General features: G+C 36.5%; 1 long non-coding RNA gene across 1 annotated transcript in view; it reads right to left on the bottom strand.

Annotated features, from left to right (window-relative positions):
- Window positions 1–601: 601 nt before the first annotated feature.
- Window positions 602–24,714, bottom strand: part of LOC129059279 (uncharacterized) — an 85,691-nt gene continuing 61,578 nt past the window's right edge. The window contains exons 2-3 of the long non-coding RNA XR_010140157.1: window positions 2,351–2,440; window positions 602–853 (exon numbers count right to left, since the gene is read on the bottom strand). This is a non-coding gene — a long non-coding RNA (uncharacterized LOC129059279). The remainder of the gene's footprint in view (window positions 854–2,350; window positions 2,441–24,714) is intronic.

Genomic DNA, 24,714 nt, shown 5'->3' on the forward strand with positions numbered 1-24,714 from the left:
TATCACTGGACTTAAAGCAAGTTCTCAGCTAGACTTCATTAATTTCTAGAGGCTCTTGGGTAGAATTTGTTTCCTTCCCTTTTCCAGCTTTCTGGCTTCTGCCCACATTCCTTGGCTTGTGATCCCTTCTTGCAACTTCAAAGCCAGTAACTGCAGGTTGAGTCCTTCTCATGCTATCATTTCCCTTGTTTTCTACAGCCAGGAAGGTCCTCGGCTTTGAAGGAATTATGTGCTTATATTAGGACCATCAGAATAACCCAGGATGACCTCCTCCTCTCAATGTCTTTAATCTTAACCACACTTGCAAAGTCCCTTTTGCCATGTAAAGTAACATATTTACAGATTCTAAGGATAAGTGCATGGACATCTTTGAGGGCTATTACTCTGCCTATCACTTCTTCCCATTCCATACAAATATAGACACACCCACACTTTATGTATGTAATAATGTTACCACACCTTTCTCTTTCATTTCTATTCAATAAAACAATTTCATAATGCCACCATTTTAGCTATAATAGGGATAAAGTATTTTATCTTAACCCATTATTTGTAAAGGAAATAGAGACCTTACTTTTAGTTTTTGCCAAAACTATTACTTCTAGGAGATTAGGGCAGTGGCTATATTTCAGAATCTCATTTCCAGGAATGCTCAGATTAAAAGAAGAGATGATCCCCATAGCCCTTTCCAAAATCAATGATGGCACTTCTTTTTTTGCCTCTTCAGATAGGAAGTCAAGGAACTCCGTAATGAAGGAAACGACAGGCTGCTGTCCATTCTTGAGTGATGCTTAGTTCAAATATCTCCCTGTTATTTGATGCAGGAAATTCCCGTGGTGACATAGTCCTCATTCTTAAAGAAAAGGAATATTTTAAGAAATAAATATGGTTTTGCAATGATTATAACAGTTATTTATACTCTGACTCAATTGCTGTTAGCGAATATGAAAATAGAAGGTGAGGGGATGGAAAATGATCTGGAAACATTATAAAGAAAGAAGCACTATAGAGGGAGTAGCTGGAGGTGCAGGGTGCCTTAGATCTACTGAAGGTCACTTAGGAATTTGAGCAACAGAAAGGAAGGAGGGGATTTCAAGAAATGCACATCATGAATTCAGTATGTTGCCAAAGAGGAAGGTTCCAGTCACACTAACCTTGTGCTTCACTATGTTGCCAGAGGTTCTGTTGTTGGGTCTTAGAAAGTGATTCCCCAAAGCCTGGCTCTTTAAACATGTAGAGGCCTTTGAAGGTGTCTCAGAACCAAGGTCCCTGTAACCTTGTCTTGTTCCCAGCCCCCTCCAGGTATAAGGAGGGATGCTCTCTGGAATTTCCTTATTTGACCAAGAAAGCTTCTTTCCAAAAGAAATGCAACTGTCTTACACTCTCTTCCTGGGGATCTCATCAAAAAGCCAGGAAGGATAAACCATCAGAGAAGAGGAGAAACTGGGAGTTGTTGCCATGCTCAGACAGACTTTTCATCTATTCTTCTGAGGGAAGTTCCAAGAGATTCCCTGGGGAACTTTATCTGTATCATAAAACAACATTTTCCCTATGCAGCTCCACCCCTCACCTTCCCTTAATGTCTGCATCCCAGGTCCTTACATCTCTACCCTATGAGTAGAGTATTTAAGCATCAACCATCTGGTCCTTATTTGAATTCATATTTTGAACTCAAAACTTGGCATGAACCTATAAGAGCATCAGTAAAAGCAACAAATATTTACTGACCACCAGCTCTGTACGAAATACCAGGCTAGACTGAGGCCAATCACTCTGCCATTTTGATACCATTTCATGGAGGAAGGAAGAACGGAAGGAAGGAAGAGAGGGAGAGAGAAGAGAAGGAAAAGAAAGAAGAAAGAAAGAAAGAAAGAAAGAAAGAAAGAAAGAAAGAAAGAAAGAAAGAAAGAAAGAAAGAAAGAAAGAAAGAAAGAAAGAAAGAAAGAGAAAGAAAGAAGGAGGGAAGGAAGGAAGAATAACTATAGATATAAAGTCTAAAATACATAATTATTTTTTCTCTAAGAAAATCTGTATTTGCGTATATAAAATTTAGTGAAATATCTATAGGCAGAAAAGTGATCTCACTTTCAAGTACAGTTTTGTGTTATTTAACAGCCCCCCTTACTACTTAGAAATTTAGTACTTTTAGCAGTAGATACTCTTCTGGTATTAGAAATCCTCCTACACAAGTATCATGGGGCACATGCAATATGATCAACTTTGTGGTGCATGCCTGACTCACACGCACAAATGCACACACACGCATACAAACACACACACAACTAAATCATTTAGGGTGTACGGCAAATGTGAAGCAGTAGAAAAAGTACTGAATGGAGAATCACATTACCAATTTGTTGCCTTCTTAGCCAACAAATTTTTGTATGTCCCTGGACCAGTCACTCAGTCTCTTTGAACTTCGATTTCTTCATCAATGAAACTGGGGACAGGAATAAATTATTCTTAATTCTAAAACTACATTCATTTCATGCCAAACCCAATTTGTAAACAGAATTAATTTTTCAAAGAAAACAGCAACAAGCTCCCAAGGTAAACATTATAACTCTAACTAAACATGAACAAGTAATAAAAAAGCAATAGGTAATGATAAAATAATAAACTCATATTGCATCTATACCATATTTCAGGCTATCCTGCTACCTCCAACCTACCCCCAAAAGTGCGATGACAAGCAACTTTTAAAAATAAGACTAAGACATCCATTATTTTCTCTCACTATCGTACCCATTGCCCACCTCAGAGACTTCAATCTCCATCTCATGTTACATTCTCACAGAATGTATGAATTAAAGGTTTCTAAGATTATCGGGGGGCTTATCCCAGTTGTGTTCACGCTAAACCCTACCTAAGCCTACCACCTCTTAAAAAGATAAATGTTGCCACCCCAACACACCACAATTACCTCTTCTCCCTCACAACTATTTTTTTGCTGCATATTCTTGGAGCCTTCTTCAGTGACACATGAGACTCTAAAACAACAGGTCATTTTTCCTTTAGAATACAGACTCATAGTTTCATCATTTTGTAGCACTCTGTAGTGTTTCAGTAAAGGCTGACTCTTACTACCCAAGTTAAAATAAGAAATTCACTGACCAAATTCCATTGGTCAGAGCAAAGCAAATCTATCAATTTTTCTAACCTTATGGGATTTGGCTGCAATACCCTAAGTCCCACCAAGTCTGCCTTTACTAAGTTATAATTCATATTTTTCAAAATGACACAACATTTAACTAGATGCACATTATTATTTTCATAGTCTTCACATAGATCCCTTAACATGTGCCTTTTAAATCAGATTCAATATAACATAATAACTGAATATAAAACTCAGTTCTTTTATACTTCAGTTTCTTCCTTTTAAGAGATAAGAATTGCAGTCCAAAATGAACAGTTTCTCCCTTTAAAAAGGTATCTAATAACAAGAGCTGCTTTCTTAGATGTCTCAACACTAGGAGAGTAAAGTACCTGCTTCTTAGCAAGAAGACTGGCAGACACATCTGAGTGATTTGCACAAATGTAGGATGTGAGATTCCAGGAAGACAAATGGAAATGAGGCAAGTGCTGCCATGAGAATGTCTCCTGTGGAGAAACAGGAACTGTGCCTAGTCAAAAGCTGTGATACTTTTGCCGTGGGAGATTTGTTAAACTATTAAAGTTGGGGAGGGGTGGAATGTGTTCAGGGAAAGAAGAAAAAAAAAAGCACTATCCAGAAGAAGAAGCAGTATTGTCCCTAGGAACAGACCAAAAAAAAAAAAAAAAAAAGCCTCCTGGCAAGGCAAGCCAGCTGAAGGCTCAGCTGTGTTTGCACTAACAGCCTTTCTGCTGGTCTGACCTCTCCAGAGACCAGAAGGCTATAGGCTCCCCTCACAGTGGTTATCATCCTGTTTTCAAAAACTACAGACTGTATTGCATCCAAACCACAGGTTCTTCTGAGTTGGAGATCAGTATATTAGGTTAAAGCTGAAATCAGGGAAATATTTTAGCTCATATACCTCTGCAATTCATTCCCTAGGGAAGGATGAAGAAAAGGAGCTGAAGATATATCACTAAATAAATGTTAACTGGGTCAGAATTCACTATAGAAGTTTTTCAAAATTCTTGGGCTTACTGTTTTAGTCTATTTTCTGTTGCTTATAACAGAAAACCTGAAACTGAGTAATGTAAAAGAAAAGGAATTTATTTCTTACAGTTATGGGGGCTGAGAAGTCCAAAATCAGGGGACTGAATCTGGTAAGAGCCTTCTTCCTGGTGGGAACTCTCTGGAGGGTCCCAGGTGGCACAGGGTATTGCTTGATAGGGGACTGAGCATGCTAGTATACCAGCTCAGGTCTCTCTTCCTTTTCTTATAAAACCACCAGTTCTCTTCCCATGATAACCCATTAATCCATTTATTCATGATTAATGCATTCATGAGAGCAGAGACCTGTTAAAACCCCTGGCTCTCAATATTACCACATTGAGGATTAAGTTTCAGCATGACTTTAGGTGGGAACAAATATTTGAATCATAGTTTTTACTATGAGGGCTTTGACTGAGCTCTGCCAAATTTCCACAAAAGGAAGCTGCTTCATTACTCTTTCATAGGAAAAAAAAAATCCCTAGAGTAGATTCTACAAAGACACATGACCCTATTCAAGGCACACATTTCAATACATAGATCATTGTTTGACTGTAAGTCTTGCTAACTCCTCGTGAAATGCAAAAGCACTTCAGAGCACTAGCAAAAGCCCTTAAAATGTTACCTAAGTACTGGTTGAGTAGATTAAATAGCACCAACCACAGAAATTAAAATAAAAGTTTGGATATTTCCATCCTGAAGGGATATAGTAAAGAATTAGGAGGAGAGAGCTAGACAAACACTCTAAAGTCTGGAATCTAATCTCATGTCTTTGATCCTCTGAACATTCTATCTAATGCTCTCCATCAGAACATTACACAATCTTTTCCTGCCTTCACAATCAAATTTTTAAAGCAATAATTTACTCTGGCTGGATTTCTAAAAATTTCTATGTATGTGCTGTTTATTCTTCAACATACTTTAACATTTTTTCCACCCTGACCCATTCACTAAGACTCTTCTTACGGATATCAAAATACTTCCAATGGTTAAATTCACATCTTATAATATTTCCCACAACCATTTGCCCAGTTTCCCTTCAAGAAACCCTCTGCTATCAGGGCTTCCACAACCCAAATAACTCCTATATTTCCCTCACTTCCTTAAAATCTCTTTTTCAGAATTATTTGGGAGCACATTTCTTCTGCCCACTCCTTAAATGTTGGAGTTCCCCAGAAGCTCATCTGTCTGCATGACTTCAAATCCCAAAGCATTTGTTTTCAGCCTACATTTCTCTCTTCAGAAAGTACATCCAATTTCTTCTGAAAAACTCTGCTTATAAATTCCATGAATATCACAGCAGTTATCACAATACCCGACATTCAATAGAAATTCAAAAAAATTGTATGAGTAACTGAGTAAACACATAGATGATTCTCTTTTCCTCTTATATGAATGAGTTGACTATTTTCTGAAGTCTCATGTGGTCATTGTTTACTGTTTAGGTACCTATATTTATCTATCTCCCCTGCAGGATTTTTTAGGACAAGGACTGCTGTCTTTATATACCCTATGGCTATGGCAGTGCCTTGTACAGTGTTAACTTCTCATCAAATGTTTCTTACTAAATATGAATGGATAAACATATTACATATGTGGATTTAAAAAATAAAATTCATATTTTAAAGAGCCATTTAAAATAAATTAAAAATTAAAATCAGATCTAGAAAGCCTAATCTAGCCTAACACCCTCCTTTTATAGAAATGATAAACTAACTTACTTACAGAGCTAGGTAGTAGCTATTGTTACTGGAACCCAGGTCATTCACCTCTGAAGCTTGTGATATTTTGTATATAATAGTTACATTCACTTAATTAGCAAAACAATCATCAATCATAAATATTAAATTTTTCCTTTTGAGTGTCCTCTCCACAGATTCCCTGGGTCTTTCTAATTCTCTTAAATCAAGTTACAGTAAAAAATTATGGAGTCCCTAGTATCTACTGGGCACCCATATACATTAGGTCTTTTGATTCTTATACCAACCCCACAATATAGTTACTTTTATTTCCATTTTACAGATAAGGAAGTACGTTGCCTATGGTCACACAGTCTAAAAGTTGCAGAGCAGAACAAATACATGCAAATCCTGTCCTCTTGATAGTATACTCTGCTGCATCACTTAGATACAGTACTGCGGTACATTCTTACCCAAGCCATAATCTTCGTGGGCTCTTGGAAGATATGTGTGTCTTTCTGTTTTTGAACAGTTGACCCCACTAAGAAAGTAAGGAACGCTATATTCTTTGTATTGCCCACAGTCAGACCTAACAACAGGTAAGAAGTGTGGGTTGTTGCTAAAAGTTCAATCAAGATCTCATGAAAATGTTTAACTTTCCACAGCAAGATGTAAACTCTTTTAAACATCCCATAAGATGTATAATACAGCAGCAATTTGTTTAGTGAGTATCAGATATAATGTGAAATTAATATTGTTCTAACAGACTCCAAAGAACACATCTGACAAGCAGGAGACATTCCAAGATCCCTGTCTAACTGTTGCATTTCATTGGTGCTGGGATGTTTCCCTTTTTTTAGTTTAATGTCCTCAAAATTCTCAAAAGCCTTTCCTTAACATAGCTGCACATCAAAGTTTTCACACATGAGAAAATAATTTACTTTCAGAAAATTATAACTTTCCATGTATCAGCTCTTATTTTAGAAGCTGAAGCCCATATAGCTCATAGTTGAGTGCAATTATTGTTTGTGGGAAAGAAAGCCAATTAACCTTTCCAGGAAATAATATTACAATTAAATCTTCAATATGCTGCATTGTAAATACTTCCCAACAACGGACTTTCCTTTTGAGTTGTTATAAAATCTTTAGCTAGAAATTGATGCAGCAAATTCTCAGCAAGGTTGAAATTCAAAACAAGCTATTTTCTTCCTTATTTCAATAAAGAAAAAGTTTTAAACTCATTTACTAATTTTAAATGAGCTCATTCTTAAAAGAACAAGGAAAAAGGAAATATGGCCATTCCAATGCAATAAAAAGTGAAGGTGATATACGGTAATAATGGTGAATGCTGAACCCTACAGAAACCATTGTCATTACATAAACCATTGTCACTACCATTATATAAAAGAATATAATGAATTACCAATATTTTCTGTATTTTTTACTAAATTACGGATTCCATAGTGATTTCCATCTTTGCATTAATAGTCTGAAGTTATTAATTTCCCCATAGAACCATACTTCCCATATATGCAAGTAAATTTGAAAATCAACAGAAATATCAATTGGAAAACAATAAACTTCACAGTATTCTCTGGAATCAGTAGAAAACAGACTCTTTTTTGTTTCATTTCCTTTTTAGACAGGCAATGTAGTATGCTGGAAAGAGAGTGGGTTTAGAAATGGATAGATTCAGATTTGAATCTAGGCTCTGCCAGCTGATGAGTATGACCTTGGACAAGGTCATACATTTTGCTAAATGATTTAATTCAGGCAAGGTATGCAAACTTTTATAAACTTTGAGTTTTTCATGTATTAATGGAGCTAATTATAGCTATACCTATAGATAATGTGGAGATTACATTAGATCAATTATATAAAGCACCTGGTACACAATTGATGTTCAGTAATTATTGCTTCCTTTTCCTCATTTGCTGTTTAAATCCCTATGGACAGAAAATTATTTAAAGACCAAAATCAGTGATTCTTCACCATATATCACCTTTATGAGTTCCTCCCTTTTATGGAAAAAAAATGCATTTTGCATAAACATACCGCAAAAAGACTAGAGAGATTGTGAATTCTAATCATATAGTCTCATATAAAAGTTAAGATACTAGAGAGATGTAGTCTTTATCTTCTTTAGTGGGGGGAATTGCAAAAAGAAAAATAAAAGGAAACATTTCGAAGTTTAAATCTCAAAATATCAAAAAAACATTATATGGACATCAAGGTTGTTTATATGTGAATTCATGGTGAAGCATGTTGCCTTCTGAGGAAGGTTCTTCCTCTAGGAACTTCTGTGCTTCCATCAAGCAAGTCCCTAGGTAATACTGTTTTATATATATACCCTTAAAAGGATTTAGCATATGATCTCTTTGTCACATCCAAACTTAACAGAAGAAATCTAGTAACCACCTACAGACTAAAAAAAAAAGATCTTAAAGATCATCTATCTACTCCAGTCTCCCACAGATTGCCACCAAGACCGAGCTTGAAGACAAGCTTCACAAGCTTATTGTTGTTTGTAGGAAAGAAAGCCAATTAACCTTTCTAGGAAATTATATTACAATTAAATCTTCAATACGTTGAGTAGTAAATACTTCCCAGCAATGGACTTTCTTTTTGAGTTGTTATAAAATCTCTAGCTAGAAATTGACGCAGCAAATTCTCAGCAAGGTTGAAATTCACAACAAGCTACTTTCTTTTCAAAAGAAATCCAAAGTAAGCTACTCTAGCTTTTCAGGTGGGCCAGTTCTTTATGAGTTCTGAATACTACGTTCTTCTTTTTGTTGAACTGAAATCTGTCTTACAACTATTTTTTTTCCAATAGATTCCAGATCCTTCCCATTGAGCAACAGAATACAAGGGCTCCCTCTTCTATGCTGTAGTAGCTATCCATTCTCTTTCTTTCCTCAGAACCCAGCACCCAAGATTTTCTCTGGAATATCACCCCTCATCAAATTGTAGTACATTTGGGTCTGGTATTGTTGATTGCTACTATCTCCAGGGGTGGGCCTATGATTCAAACATGAACACATAGCACTCCCAAGACCATAGTTATTATTTCAGGAAAGAGCACAAAGCCTAATTCAGGCCAGGAATTTTACTTTGAATTGTTGAGCAAGAGAAACACTCATTGTTTCAGTGGTCTTGGAGGTAGAGATCCTCTGACCACCATCTTGCCCATTGGAAGCAAGAGTCTCTCTGGAAATGGAGCCAACAAACACTAAGGAAGAACAGAAAGAAAGAGTGACTGGGTTCTGAAATATACAGCCAAATATGAAAGCAGATCTACTTCCTGCACTTTTCAGTTATATAACTAATGCATTCTTTTATTTTCACCCTTAATTTTGCTTGGGCTGCATTTACTGTCACTTGCAGCCAAAACAATCTCGACCGAAAGCACATATCAATGTTCTACATATATTTGAAGATTGATGCTACTTCCTCTCCAGAATTTTATATTATTTTAGACAAACATTCTCAGTTCTTTTCATTTCTGCTCATATTAAACAAGTTTACAAAATCTCTTTCAGATTTGGTTTCTGTGTGCTTCAATGTCTGCTAAATTAAAAATAAAAATTTTAAAAAATTGTTGACATAAAAAGCATATAAAATATACAAAGAAACTTTTTTTATTATTATTATTATACTTTAGGTTTTATGGTACATGTACGCAAGGTGCAGGTAAGTTACATATGTATACATGTGCCATGCTGGTGCGCTGCACCCACTAACTTGTCATCTAGCATTAGGTATGTCTCCCAGTGCTATCCCTCCCCCCTCCCCCCACCCCACAACAGTCCCCAACAATGATAGACTGGATTAAGAAAATGTGGCACATATACACCATGGAATACTATGCAGCCATAAAAAATGATGAGTTCATGTCCTTTGTAGGGACATGGATGAAATTGGAAATCATCATTCTCAGTAAACTATCGCAAGAACAAAAAACCAAACACCACATATTCTCACTCATAGGTGGGAACTGAACAATGAGAACACATGGACACAGGAAGGGGAACATCACAAAGAAACTTTTATTCAATTTCATAAGGATAATTTTAAACACCTTAGAAATGCTGCTTCATGTCATTTAAGATAGCAACTTTAATCTTTGTTAGTTCATCAATAAATCAGGTTTCCAAATGACCTCTATGTGGTCATGCTTTCTTTCTTTCTTTCTTTTTTTAACTTTTATTTTAGGTTCAAGGGCACATGTGTAGGTTTGTTATATGGATAAACTTGTGTCACAGGGGCTTGTCGTACACATTATTTTGTCATTCTGGGCACTAGGTACTAAGCCTAGTGCTCAACAGATATTTTTTCTGATCCTCTCCCTCCTCCCAGCCTCCAGCCTCCAGTAGGCCCCAGTGTCTATTATTTCCTTCTTTATGTGCTTGTGTTCTCATCATTTACCTGCCATTTATAACTGAGAACATGCGGTATTTGGTTTTCTGTTCCTGCAATAGTTTGCTAAGGATAGAGGGTAAATGAGTTGCTAACTTTATTAGCAACTCAAGTTATCACATATTTTTAAATAATTCAATTACATCTTTTTAAAATATTTCATGGTTGTAGTTATTTTTTGCCAACTTAAAAGAACTATCTCCAATTAATTCAAAACTCTAAAGTTCTCTACTTAACTAATTAAGTATACTTTACTCTGTACAATTTGATCCTATATTTCAAGCACATAAAAAAAAGATAAGTCATAGTCCCTAAACTTATGGATCTTATACTTACTGAGTTAAAAAGTTTAAATCTCATAATCACCATTACCACCATCAAACACAGGGCTACCATTCATTTACTGAGTGTTTAGAATCTGACAGGCTTGGTGCAAAGCACTTTGCATATATGGTCTCATTTAATCCTCTTAATTTCATGACACAGTATTGTTTTCACCAATTTATAGACAAGAAAACTAAGGCAGAGAGTAGTAACATGTCCAAAGTCATACAACTTATAGATGACAAAGTTAGTAATCAAAACTAAGTCTGTTTCTAAAGTTCATGTTCTTACCCATGCTGCAATTCTGCCTCCAATCTCTATAATACTAAGTAGGATACACGCAAACAACCTTCTAAGGAAACTATAATGAGGGAAACAAGCACTTCTGCTTGCTAGCAAGACTTTTTAAAGGTATGACATTTTATAATCAGTTTATTTCTTTTCAAACTAAGAAGGTAATTGAACAGACTTAAGAAAAATCAACACATTAAACATATGCTTGGTATTTATGTTGAAAATACATTCCAAACATTTATGACAACCAGGACTTTAGGGAAAGCCTTTTTGTTTCTAGATTACCTAAGATGATGGGTGGGACTGGCCCTGAACAGATTGTGAAAATAATTATTTGTGCCTAGTGTCTCTTTTCCATGTTCCTTCACTTTCCAGATTAGGCACAGTATTACCTCCTCATTTCTTAATATAAATGCATCCTTTTGTCCTTTTGTTTTTCTTCCTTAAATCTAAAGACACTCCTTTTTCAATATCTATCCTTAGAAAGAATCCTGGGGTACTACAATCTACACTTTAGTTTGTATTTATGTCATTGTTATTATTCCCAAGACTTTTAGCCTTATTTTTGGTTATGAAATAAGTCTTTACATTTTTTTTCAAGCATAAGTCAGTAGACCAGACTCGGTGGTGTAGAAATCGATGTTGAGGAATGCCTCCAAAGTTGCACTGCATAAACAACCAAAGTATGCACCAAACAAGTAAACTGGGTGCTGATGACAAACTACCTGCCTGCTTTCCTTCTCAGGGCTCTTCCTTCTTTGTTGGTCCCACTTTCAAAGAAGCTCTCACTTCCATTTGTGTGGACAAGATGGTGGTCAGAGGCTAATTACAGTCTTTTCTAAATCTCTTGCAATGTTATTAACAAGGAGAACAAGAATTTTGTCTCATAGCTTGCATTTTACCACCTCCCCATTGATAGAGGTGTTAATGAGCAGTGAAATTACCAAAAGGCATACAATGTGTAGATAATTCACCTGTTGAGAAACAGATACTGAGTACATAGCATTTCTAATCTACAATTATTATTTTGAAAAGGAAGCAATCAGTATCTCATGATATTCATTACTGGATATCTAACAGTGAGTAGCATGCTAAAATTGGACAAAACTAAGCACACAGTTTTAGTCAGATAATTTTAAATTACATTTCTCTTTGACATCCCCTCTCCACAATTTAGACATAGATATGGCAAATTCAAATGGAATACATTAAAAAGAGCCATATGGGGGAAGGCATGCAAGGAATGTTAATGTTTTATGTTATCTTACAATATGTCCCTGAAACTGAGTTTCGGTTTGATATTGTACTAATATTACAAACATCACATTTCTTTAAAACAATCTTGTCCAACCCGCCGCCCACAGGCCAGATGCAGCCCAGGACTTTGTGTTGGGCTTTGAATGCAACCCAACACAAATCTGTAAACTTTCTTAAACAGTGAGTTTTTTTTTTTTTTTTTTTTTTAGCTCATCAGCTATCATTAGTGTATTTTATCTGTAGCCCAAGACAATTCTCCTTCCACTGTGGCCCAGGGAAGTGAAAAGATTAGACACCCCGGCTTTAAAAATGTCCAAAAGATTAATATAAAGACCTAAAGTAGACAATACTTTTTAAGAAAGGTATCACTTCAAACATTATGTTACAGTATGACCTGAAAATGTTCATAATGTTCTTAACAAGGTCTTGCCGCTTGAAGGTTTCTCATCTGCTATGGCACTTAGGGAAACCATGAACGAAACAACACAAACATCAAGGTTGAGCTAGAAACACATCCTGTTGAGAAAACCAAGGGCTTTTCATGATTTTAATATGTCATGTGTGCATATGCTGCTTGTCACTTGGCAAGCCTTTTTTAATGTCTTAACAGACTGCTAAGGAATAACAAGTGTTCTGTTTTTTGTCAGATTTTAGGCATTCTGGGTGACATTTTAAACTTATGTAGGTTCAGCTTACTCTATCCCAAATTGAGGATATAACATCTTTTTTAAAATCTGCTCCCTTTCATCTATGTACTAGCAAGCAGTATGAGGTTGTCATCCCTAATTGGAGAGTGGATTACCTGTTAACAGGAGTTAAACATTCAAATCCTGAGCTTTGGCACGGAGAACTTGCTGCCCAGGAAGCATAATGGCCCCTGGGTCCCAACTGAACAGAGAAGTCTGTTCACAAAGAGGACCTAACTTGGAAATCATTCCTTCTTTCAGAAGTAAGAGCTTTTAAAGCCTGGAATACTGCCTTACACATAACAGGTGATCAGAAAATATTTGCTGAGTCCATTCTAACCTTGAATAGCCTGGGCCAAAAATGTCATTAGACATTGGACAGGGCAGAAAAAGGGATATCCTCACTAGAACCAGAACAGAAATAATGCTCCTATGCTACAGAATCTTGATTTGCAAAGAGTCCTTGTAAAGAAGAATTAAAAATTCATTTGAGCTGCCTACTGGGTGGCATTTATAAGTCATGTTTGACGTGTTTTCTATGCATACGTTTCTCTTGGAGCACCTTCCTGTACAGTGCTGATTTATTAGAATGTGATTTGTCTCAAATACTTTTGTATTTAAATATGCAAATCTATTTTAAGATTGAGCAGTACAGCTCCTGCATATTGTTCTCATGGCCAGTGAGGCAGTACAGTGGAGCAAATATTAGCAAATTCTCTCTGCCATTGAACACTGAGCCATCACATTGTGCTTTCCTCAGCTGAACTGATGCTCACTGATGCATTTGATTACCCTACAGTAGCCTCACTTCCCTGCTATTATTTTGTTTTCTGATGAAGTGTTAATCCAAAATGGGTGACAAAGACAAGAAAATGTAAATATGCTGCAGAGACTGCAAAATTCCAATGTGTAATAGCACCTTGGATATTAAAATGCAAGTTTAATAGCAGGTCCAGTCACCTCTAAGCAATGGTCAAGGAAAGAAAGGTAACAATCAGTGACAATTGTGGACTGAAAATAGTTATTTGACATGATAAAGGGAAGCATAAACATCATTGCTGTCTTGGAAGTTGACAAACATCATCGTATGAACAAAAACTGGAACAAATAACAACTGGATACATATCAATATTTTAAAAGATTTGAAGAGAATGGAAGAATGAGGTATGATTCTGGGAACTTATCAACATTAGAATTACAATAATTCAGTTAGTGCTTCAATTTACAAGGTGCATCTCATACACCCTCCCAATACACACACAGTGGAAAGAGTATAGTTCTAATTGCATAGTATAAGATTCAAGGCATCTCAATAATCCTTCGCTATCTTAAAAATTCCTTCCAGCTATTGTTATACATATATTAAAACAATCATGTGACAAAAAGGGCTTATGGAAATGCTGGTTGATCCTTAGGATTCATGTTATGTTCTAGGCATAAATGCTAGTCCATGGAGTAGAATGGTAATTGTTTCTTCTGATGCTTCTTTTGGTGAATTTGAAATGCAAACTTTTGCCATTTGCTTTCTACCTTCAAACATCTCCTCATTGCCTTTCAATCCAGCTTATTTGATTCCTTCTGTGGGTTAGTCCTAGTGCCCTAGGAATATATGAGTAGATTTTTGAAGTGTCTCCTAGAGACATGATGCTATGACCCCTCTCTGTTACCTCTTCTATTCATGGTCTGATGAGATTCCCAGTCAGTGGTGCTTAGTGACTGCAATATAAATTTTTGTTATTCTAGTATATCATTCTATTTTTATCTTCAGAAATATCATACTTCACTTGATATGATGCATTTTTTCAGCCTTTTAAAAATCTGAAACAAAAATTATTTACATACTGAGATATATTCACAGAGTTATGAGTTTAGTGAAGCCACTAAAATTCAAATTGAACAAAGTTTCACTACTTATAAGTATTATTCTGTAACTTCTTTATTCTTCAATGGGGTAGAGCATAAATTTGAAAGCAATCAACAGAGAAAAGCTTCTACTGCAAAAATAATTCTTACCCTATATCAAAGATTTCTGAACAGTAGAATATACAAATTAAACTGATGAGAAAACATATGCTTTGACTCTGTGTCCCCACCCAAATCTCATGTTGAATTGTAATTCCCACTGTTGGAGAAGGGGCCTAGTGGGAGGTGATTGAATCCTGAGGGTAGGCTTTCCACTTGCTGTTCTAGTGATAGAGTTCTCATGAGATCTGGTTGTTTGAAAGTATGTAGCGCCTCCCCCTTCTCTCTCTCTCTTCCTGCTGCTCCCTCCATGTGAAGATGTGTCTGCTTCCCCTTCACTTTCTGCATGATTGTAAGTTTCCTCCCCAGAAGCAGAAGCCTGTACAGTCCACAGAACTGTGAGCTGATTAAACCTCTTTCCTTACAAATTACCCAATCTCAGGTATGTCTTTATAGCAGTGTGAGAATGGACTAATGCAGAAAATTTGTACCAAGCATGGGGCAATGCTATGATACCTGAAAATGTGAAAGTGACTTTGGAACTGGGTAATGGGCAGAGGTTGGAACAGTTTGGAGGGCTCAGAAGAAGATAGGAAGATGTGGGAAAGTTTGGAGCTACCTAGAGACTTATTGAATGGTTGTGACCAAAATGCTGATAGTGACATGGGCAATGAAGTCCAGGCTGAGGTTGTCTCAGATAGAGTTGAGGAACTTATTGGGAACTAGAATAAAGATCATTCTTGCTATGCTTCAGCAAAGAGACTGGTGGCATTGTCCTCTTCTCTAGAGGTCTATGGATCTTTGAACTTAAGAGAGATGATTTAGGGTATCTGGTGGATGAAATTTCTAAACAGCAAAGTGTTCAAGAAGTGACCTGGCTGCTTCTAACAGCATATGCTCATATGTGTTTGCAAATAAATGGTTGAAAATTGGAACTTATATTTAAAAGGGAAACAGAGAGTGAAAGTTTGGAAAATTTGCAGCCTGACCATGTGGTAGAAAAGAAAAGCCCACTTTCTGGGAAGGAATTCAAGCCTGCAAAATTTGCATAAGTAAAGAGGAGCTGAATGTTAATATCCAAGACAACTGGGAAAATGCTTCCAGGGCATTTCAGAGACCTTCATAGCAGCTTTTCCCATCACAGGCCTGGAGATCTAGGAGGGAAAAATGGTTTTGTGAGCTAGGCCCAGGGCCCTGCTGCTCTGTGTATCCTTGGGACAAGGTGCCCTGCATGGTAGCTGCTTCAGCTCCAGCCATGGTTAAAAGCCCAAGGTACAACTTAAGCCATTGTTTCAGAGGGTGCAAGTGCCAAGTCTTGGCAGCTTTCACATGGTGTTAAGCCTGTGGGTGCACAGAGAGCAAGAGTTGAAGCTTAGGAGCCTCTGCCTAGATTTCAGAGGATATATGGAAATGCCTGGATGACCAGGCAGAAGTCTGCTGCAGGCGCAGGCCTCTCATGGAGAACTTCTACTAGGGCAGTGCAGAGAGGAAATGTGGGGTTGGAGCCCTGACATGGAGTTCCCAGTGGGACACTGCCTAGTAGAGCTGAGAGAAGAGGGCTACCATCCTCCAGACCCCAGAATAATAGCTCCACCAACAGCTTTCACTGTGCACCTGGAAAAGCCACAGGCACACAACACCAGTCCATGAAAGCAACCAAGGGGGCTATACACTGCAGAGCCACAGGGATAGAGCTTCCCAAGGCCTTGGGGGCCCACCCTTTGCATCAGTGTGGCCTGGATGTGAGCTATAGAGTCAAATAAGATTATTTTGGAGCTTTAAGATTTAATGACTTCCCCGCTGGGTTTAGGACTTGCATGGGGCCTGTAACCTCTTTGTTCTGGCCAATTTTTCCCTTTTAGAATGGGAGCATTTACCTATTGCCTGTAGCTTCATTTTATTTTGAAAGTAACTAACTTGGTTTTTATTTTATAGGCTGCTCATAGGCAGAAGGGACTTGGCTTGTCTCAGATGAGACTTTGGACTTGGATTTTTGAGTTAATGCTGGAATGAATTGATTTTGGGGAGCTGTTGAGAAGGCGTGATTGTGTTTTGAAATGTGAGAAGGACATGAGAATTGGAAGGGGTCAAGGGTGGAACAATATGGTTTGGCTCTGCATCCCCACCTAAATGTCATGTTGAATTGTAATTTTCAGTGTTGAAGGAAGGGCCTGGTGGGAGGTGACTGAATCATGAGGGCAGACTTCTCCCTTGCGGTTCTTGTGATAGAATTCTCATGAAATCTGGTTGTTTGAAAGTGTATTGCACCTCCCCTTTTTCTCTCTTTCTTCCTTCTGCTCCCTCCACGTGAAGATGTGTCTGCTCCCCCTTCACCTTCCACCATGATTGTAAGTTTCCTGAGGACTCCCCAGAAGCAGAAGCCTGTACAACTTGGAGAACCATAAGCTTTAACCTCTTTTCTTATAAATTACCCAGTCTCAGGTATATTTTTATAGCAGTGTGAGAACAAGCTAATACAGTAACTCTGCATAAGATTATCTATACATGATGATAACAAAAGAGAAATACAGTGAATTACAAACCAGAAATACTTTGAAATAAAACTACAACCTGATTTCAACAAAAGTTTGCAGTTTCTGGGAAGAAAAAAGTTGTTTAAAAAAATTTCAAAATCATCAAACAAGTGATGGGATTATTTAAAGGTTAAAAATGCTAAAGGAAAATATCTGGCACTAGTTTGTAACTCTCTTCACCATTTCCCTACTAGTGTAGAATTAGAAAGGGCTACTTCAGCAGCTAGAAAAGTTATGAGAAAATATACTCACAAATAATATTACTGCTTGTGCACTTTGTTAGGATCATATTTTTTACAAAATTCAAGTACATGTGCACAATGTGCAGGTTAGTTACATATGTATACATGTGCCATGCTGGTGTGCTGCACCCATTAACTCGTCATTTAGCATTAGATATATCTCCTAATGCTATCCCTCCCCCTTCCCCCCAACCCCACAACAGTCCCCAGAGTGTGATGTTCCCCTTCCTGTGTCCATGTGTTCTCATTGTTCAATTCCCACCTATGAGTGAGAATATGCAGTGTTTGGTTTTTTGTTCTTGCGATAGTTTACTGAGAATGATGATTTCCAATTTCATCCATGTCCCTACAAAGGACATGAACTCATCATTTTTTATGGCTGCATAGTATTCCATGGTGTATATGTGCCACATTTTCTTCATCCAGTATATCATTGTTGGACATTTGGGTTGGTTCCAAGTCTTTGCTATTGTGAATAGTGCCACAATAAACATACGTGTGCATGTGTCTTTATAGCAGCATGATTTATAGTCCTTTGGGTATATACCCAGTAATGGGATGGCTGGGTCAAATGGTATTTCTAGTTCTAGATCCCTGAGGAATCACCAAACTGACTTCCACAATGGTTGAACCAGTTTACAGTCCCACCAACATTGTAAAAGTGTTCCTATTTCTCCACATCCTCTCCAGCACCTGTTGTTTCCTGACTTTTGAATGATTGCCATTCTAACTGGTGTGAGATGATATCTCATTGTGGTTTTGATTTGCATTTCTCTGATGGCCAGTGATGGTGAGCATTTTTTCATGTGTTTTTTGGCTGCATAAATGTCTTCTTTTGAGAAGCGTCTGTTCATGTCCTTCGCCCACTTTTTGATGGGGTGGTTTTTTTCTTGTAAATTTGTTTGAGTTCTTTGTAGATTCTGGATATTAGCCCTTTGTCAGATGAGTAGGTTGCGAAAATTTTCTCCCATTTTGTAGGTTGCCTGTTCACTCTGATGGTAGTTTCTTTTGCTGTGCAGAAGCTCTTGAGTTTAATTAGATCCCATTTGTCAATTTTGGCTTTTGTGGCCATTGCTTTTGGTGTTTTAGACATGAAGTCCTTGCCCATGCCTATGTCCTGAATGGTAATGCCTAGGTTTTCTTCTAGGATTTTTATGGTTTTAGGTCTAATGTTTAAGTCTTTAAACCATCTTGAATTAACTTTTGTATAAGGTGTAAGGAAGGGATCCAGTTTCAGCTTTCTACATATGGCTAGCCAGTTTTCCCAGCACCATTTATTAAATAGGGAATCCTTTCCCCATTTCTTGTTTTTCTCAGGTTTGTCAAAGATCAGATAGTTGTAGATATGTGGCATTATTTCTGAGGTCTCTGTTCTGTTCCATTGATCTATATCTCTGTTTTGGTACCAGTACCATGCTGTTTTGGTTACTGTAGCCTTGTGGTATAGTTTGAAGTCAGGTAGCGTGAAGCTTCCAGCTTTGTTCTTTTGGCTTAGGATTGACTTGGCAATGTGGGCTCTTTTTTGGTTCCATATGAACTTTAAAGTAGTTTTTTCCAATTCTGTGAAGAAAGTCATTGGTAGCTTGATGGGAATGGCATTGAATCTATAAATCACCTTGGGCAGTATGGCCATTTTCATGATATTGATTCTTCCTACCCATGAGCATGGAATGTTCTTCCATTTGTTTGTATCCTCTTTTATTTCATTGAGCAGTGGTTTGTAGTTCTCCTTGAAGAGGTCCTTCACGTCCCTTGTAAGTTGGATTCCTAGGTATTTTATTCTCTTTGAAGCAATTTTGAATGGGAGTTCACTCATGATTTGGTTCTCTGTTTGTCTGCTATTGGTGTATAAGAATGCTTGTGATTTTTGTAGATTGATTTTGTATCCTGAGACTTTGCTGAAATTGCTTATCAGCTTAAGGAGATTTTGAGCCGAGACAATGAGGTTTTCCAGATATACAATCATGTCATCTAAAATCATTTTATCAGTGGGCACAGTGGCTACTGCCTGTAATCCCAGCACTTTGGGGAGGCGAAGCAGGAGGACCGCTTGAGCTCAGGAGTTTGAGACCAGCCTGGGCAACATAGTGAAACCCTGTCTCTACAAAAATACAAAAATTAGCCAGGCATGGTGGCATGTGCCAGTAGTCTCAGCTACTTGGGAGCTGAGGTGGGAGAATCGCTGGAGCCTAGGAGGTCGAGGCTGCAGTGAGCCATGATCATGGCCACTTCACTCCAGCCTGGGTGACAGAGCAAGAACTTGTCTCAAAAAAAAAAAAAAAAAAAGAAAGGAAAAAAATCATTTTATCAATTTGTGTTGTAATAAAGATCTAAAAACTTAAATCATTAAAGACACCATTTAGTTAATACATTTTAATAATCTTCATAATATGTTACTTATTTTTAAATCTTTTACTCTTTAAAGGAAATATAAAGATAATTTTTGAAGTATATATGATTTAAGTAAATCTTGAAAGGTCATATTTTTTCTTATTGTATATATAGGACAAATGTACATTAAAATGTAGATTGAAAATCAGCTACAATTTTAGAATCAAATGAAGACAAAATCTTTTTTTGTTATATGATATTTTGAGTTCTTGTTTTCTGTATCACTTTTTATAATTTTCATGCTTGCCAAAATATGGCATAAAAAATGTTTCAGATACTATTTATAAGGTCCTCTTATGATATAACCCATTAAAGACAGAAAAAGTGTTATTTCCCAGGAAATGAAAGAGTGAAGTGGAAATAATTTTTTTTTAACTCTTGTTCTTGTCCTAGTAAAGATATCTTCAGGTGGTATATAAAAAATTTAAATCAGATAGATACAATTTATAGATCTGATGAAAAGAATTATTATTTTATGCTCTCTATTAAAATGCTTTTTGTCATCAGTGTTTCTTTGGTTGCTGTTTTCAGTGTCTTATAAAGAATATAAATTTTAAAATAAATGGATAGAAATTAGAAATTACTAAAGCAGTACAAGAACTTTAACCCATTTATGCCTGAAGTTGCAATTTTTTGAATTTTTACAATCAGACCTTGGCGATGACCTTGAGCAGTAGGATATAAATAACTCTCACATACTTAGCATTCCCATAATAGAAAGCTAGGCATAGGACAAAATCCAGCCCATTTAGTTTCACCAAATGTGGAAGCCATTAATTCATTTAACAATTGTTTGCAAGCAGATGTCATTTTCACCTTCTTGAATCAATAAAATCTTATATGGAAGCAGAGAAGGAATTCTAGTCTCATTTCAAATTCTATGTAATTTTCCCTCTGTAAGTTCTACAGGCAGTTGTGGAAAAGCCAAAAGTCAAATGCTGGCCTGCCCTAGATGCTGTGAAGCACGACTACCATCTACCACTTCATCTTCAATTACACAATTATTCCTTGTTTCTTAGAATCCTGATATTCCTAAAATAAAATGCTTCACTTGTTTTAAACAAAACGTTCTCTTTTCTCAAGCTGCACAGAGTTCCATGTAGCCTATCTACCCACTCTTTAAACAGCTGCTGCTGTTTTATCTCCATGCTCCGTTCATCAGCAATTACAGCAGTCTCACTCCTCAGGGCGTAGAGGAAACCCATTCCAGGTGCAGTTTTCCCAGAGACAGCAATCACACATAAACACCCCTCCACACTTGCTCAAGGAATACAATCTAGTCAATTGGGACGACTTAAACTAATGATCACATCAATTACCAGAAAATTTACAGCTGCATTATCTATTTATGCAGCCTCACAGCAGAAGTGAGTCCTCTGTATTTACTAAGAGGACTGTAGCTTCTTCCTAAATAGTGTGTTAGCATCACATAATGGTCTAGAAGTCTTCATGAGGCTTCTTTATTATTCCCTGTTTAACTTTGATGTCAGAACACATATAAAACTGGTTCACCAAAAAATCAAAAGGAAAATAATGGAAGCAAATGAAATAAAAAGCCCCCAAGATCATGAGCACAGGAAGCCAGCACAAAATTTTGCTTATGTACAGTCCTATTGCAGGGCACTAAAGGTCCTCCTGTGTTAAATGCTGTATCTCTCCTCCCACTTCTTCTTGAAGTGTGGTTAAATCTCTACACATCTAACACAGAAATTTGTACAAATTTTTTAAGTTATAAAATCTGCTGCCCTTATCCCTTTAATGGTTCCAGAAAGAAAGGAATAGATTTCTGTACCTCTGATAACTAATTATGTCACAGGAACCAAGGAAAGGTTAAATATTTTCACTAGGATGTGCTACTGATTGACAAAAAGCCCTACCCAGATAATTTAAAAACGGGCCTTTCTACAATGAATCTGAAATAGTCTACTGTTAAATATATGTCCATTAGCACTGAGTTGCTTAATGTCTATTTTCTTCAAAAAATGATAATATAGGGAAAATACTGGAGAAAAATTTTTTTTTATTCTATCTCTTATGTTTAGAAAATGTCTATATCTTATAAACCACTTGACAAATATTTATCAAGCCATGAATTATTTCATGACAAATTGTTATACTAAATATTGCCATCAATAGAACTTTCCGTAATAATGAAAATGTTCATGCAGTCTTCGTCCAATAGAGTAACTTCTAGCCATCAGTGATAACTACTGAGCACTTGAAATGTGCTTAATATCATTGAGAAACAGAATGTTTAATTTTATCCAATTTCAATTAATTAAATTTAAATCTAATTAGCCACATGCTACAATATTGGATAAAACAATTCTGAGTACTGGGGATATAACTATTATTGGGACACAGTTTTTGCCTTCAAGGAACTCGCCATCCAAAAGATGAGCTCAAAAATCATGCAATTCAAAAAGAAGTATTTTAGTTGGTATGCAGGATAAAATATAGAATTTAACCTACAGTGAGTGTTCAGTATGTCTTCTAAAACACACACTTAATAGCATGCCCAAAGGCTGAAGACAGTGCTTTCTATTTGACTTATATGTAATTATGTAAAAAGCAGACTTGTTCTGAGGATTAAATGGCAATATATAAAGCATCTAGAATATAATAATAGATAATAAATAGGTAGATACATAAATTGATAGACCAATAGCTATAGATAGATATCAGATGATATCCTTATTATTAAAAATAAATATTGGTCTATGACTGAAGCCCAACTTGCTCATCATTAAAATTAAAATTAAACTGTAATTTATTTTTTAACAGCCTTATGCATATTTTTTGTTTCTATTTTTGCTAATATAATAGTATAGATTTCTTTAAACCTACCATTTCACAAAACAATGTTATTTTGGATAGAGGAACACTCTGGATTTTTAGGAAAAAACAATGGTTTAAATAAAAATGCTATTGCTCATGGTCTCAGTTGTCTCAGACCAAGAAAAGAATAATTTTGCTCATACATGGTGTTTACTGGCATAACTGGTCTTTTTTGATAAGGAAAAAAATAAAAGAAGAAAGAAGTCAGTGCACATTATCAGGAACCCCCAGCATTAAGCAATCTTCAAACTTTAAGGCCTGGAATTCTAGAAACAAATAGCATGAGCAGGTTCCTTTGGTTACATTTCTTATGACTTTAGTTTATAAGAGAAAAGGTTAAATAGCTCCATCTAGAGATACTTGTGATAGATCTTAGAGATACCCAGAGCAAGAAATCATTACAGGTCCTGAGTCATGGACAAAACTTTCTGTTCAATGCTCCAAAGAGGTCCATAAATAATTTACTCCACTGATTCCAGATGGTATCTACAGCAAATCTTCAAGAAACCACTACAAATGAATCATTAGACATGTATAAAAATTTTATAGTACTAAAAGGTGAGGTTAAATGAATATAACCCCACTAAAAACAACAAACCCCAATGACAAGTGAGACTAATAAATGGACAAAGCTTTAGCATGGCTCATAAATAAGCTTAGTAACATGTACAGATAGAATCAATAGAAACAAGCCCAATTTGTAAGTAAAAGAAAATTCTAAGACTGAAGTGTCAACTTCACACTGAACACTATACTGTATGGGAGAAACAAAATAGTGTGCAAAACCAAACATAATGGCGAGACTTGGTGGCTTATGCCTGTAATCCCAGCACTTTGGGCGGCCAAGGTGGGAGGATCAAGAATAGCCTGGGCAACATAGTAAGACCCCATCTCTACAAAAAATTTTAAAAAATTAGCTAGATATGGTGGCACATAGCTTTGGTCTCAGCTATTCCGGAAGCTGAAATGGGAGGACGACTTAAGCCCAAGAGGTCAAGGCTACAGTGACCCATGATCATGCCAATGCACTCCAGCCTAAGCAAAAGAGCAAGACCCCATCTCAAACAAAACAAAACAAACACACACACACACACACAGTCTCTGACTCTAGAACACTTACCATCTAATGGAGGTTAGAAACATCAATCGAATAATTGTAATTTTTAAAAAAACTCACAATGTGATAAAACGTGTTAATGATAATTAAATGATACTAGGAAAATTAAATGGAAAGATCTGAGAAGACTTTTCTGAAGAAATAACATTTGAGCTAGGCGATAAAGTTTGAGTTGGAACCAACAAGATGAATAAGGAGAGCATGCATATTCCATGCAAAGGAAGAGTGTGCAGACTGTGCAGAAAGGGCATTACAAAGATAAACAAATGAAAGTGGACACTGGTGGATGGGGTGGAGAGAGTGAAAGAGTGGGAGGAGGTGTTCTTACTTTCTGGGTGGTCTTTTTACTAGAATGTATCATACACTCCATAGTGTGTGGTTTCCCATTCTGCTCTGACGTTTAGAGATAGATATAAGATGATAGATAGATAGATAGATAGATAGATAGATAGATAGATAGATAGATAGATAGACAGATAGACAGACAGACACAGATAGCTTCTGTTTCTTTCCTGGAATGAAAAGGAATATCTGGATCTTTCTTGAAAGAGGCTCTATGGAAATGTCAAAAGAGGAAACTATAAAATTTGTTACAATGGCTGAAAACTGAAAAGACTCAACTTTGGAAAATTATACATTTTCTTACCAACACAGCAGAGAAAGTTTGACCCCTTAAAAATTTCAGAATAAAATTGATTTATTTACCTCAGACTAATTTTCAGACCCTATCCTAATGCAAAAATGAGAAAGCAAATAATAAGCATACATAAGAGAAAAAGGCAAATGGCAATCAACATATACAAAGCTTTTAATTTTACATGTAGTAAGGAAAAATG

This window comes from Pongo abelii, chromosome 4, assembly GCF_028885655.2.
Source record: "Pongo abelii isolate AG06213 chromosome 4, NHGRI_mPonAbe1-v2.0_pri, whole genome shotgun sequence".
NCBI lineage: Eukaryota > Metazoa > Chordata > Mammalia > Primates > Hominidae > Pongo > Pongo abelii.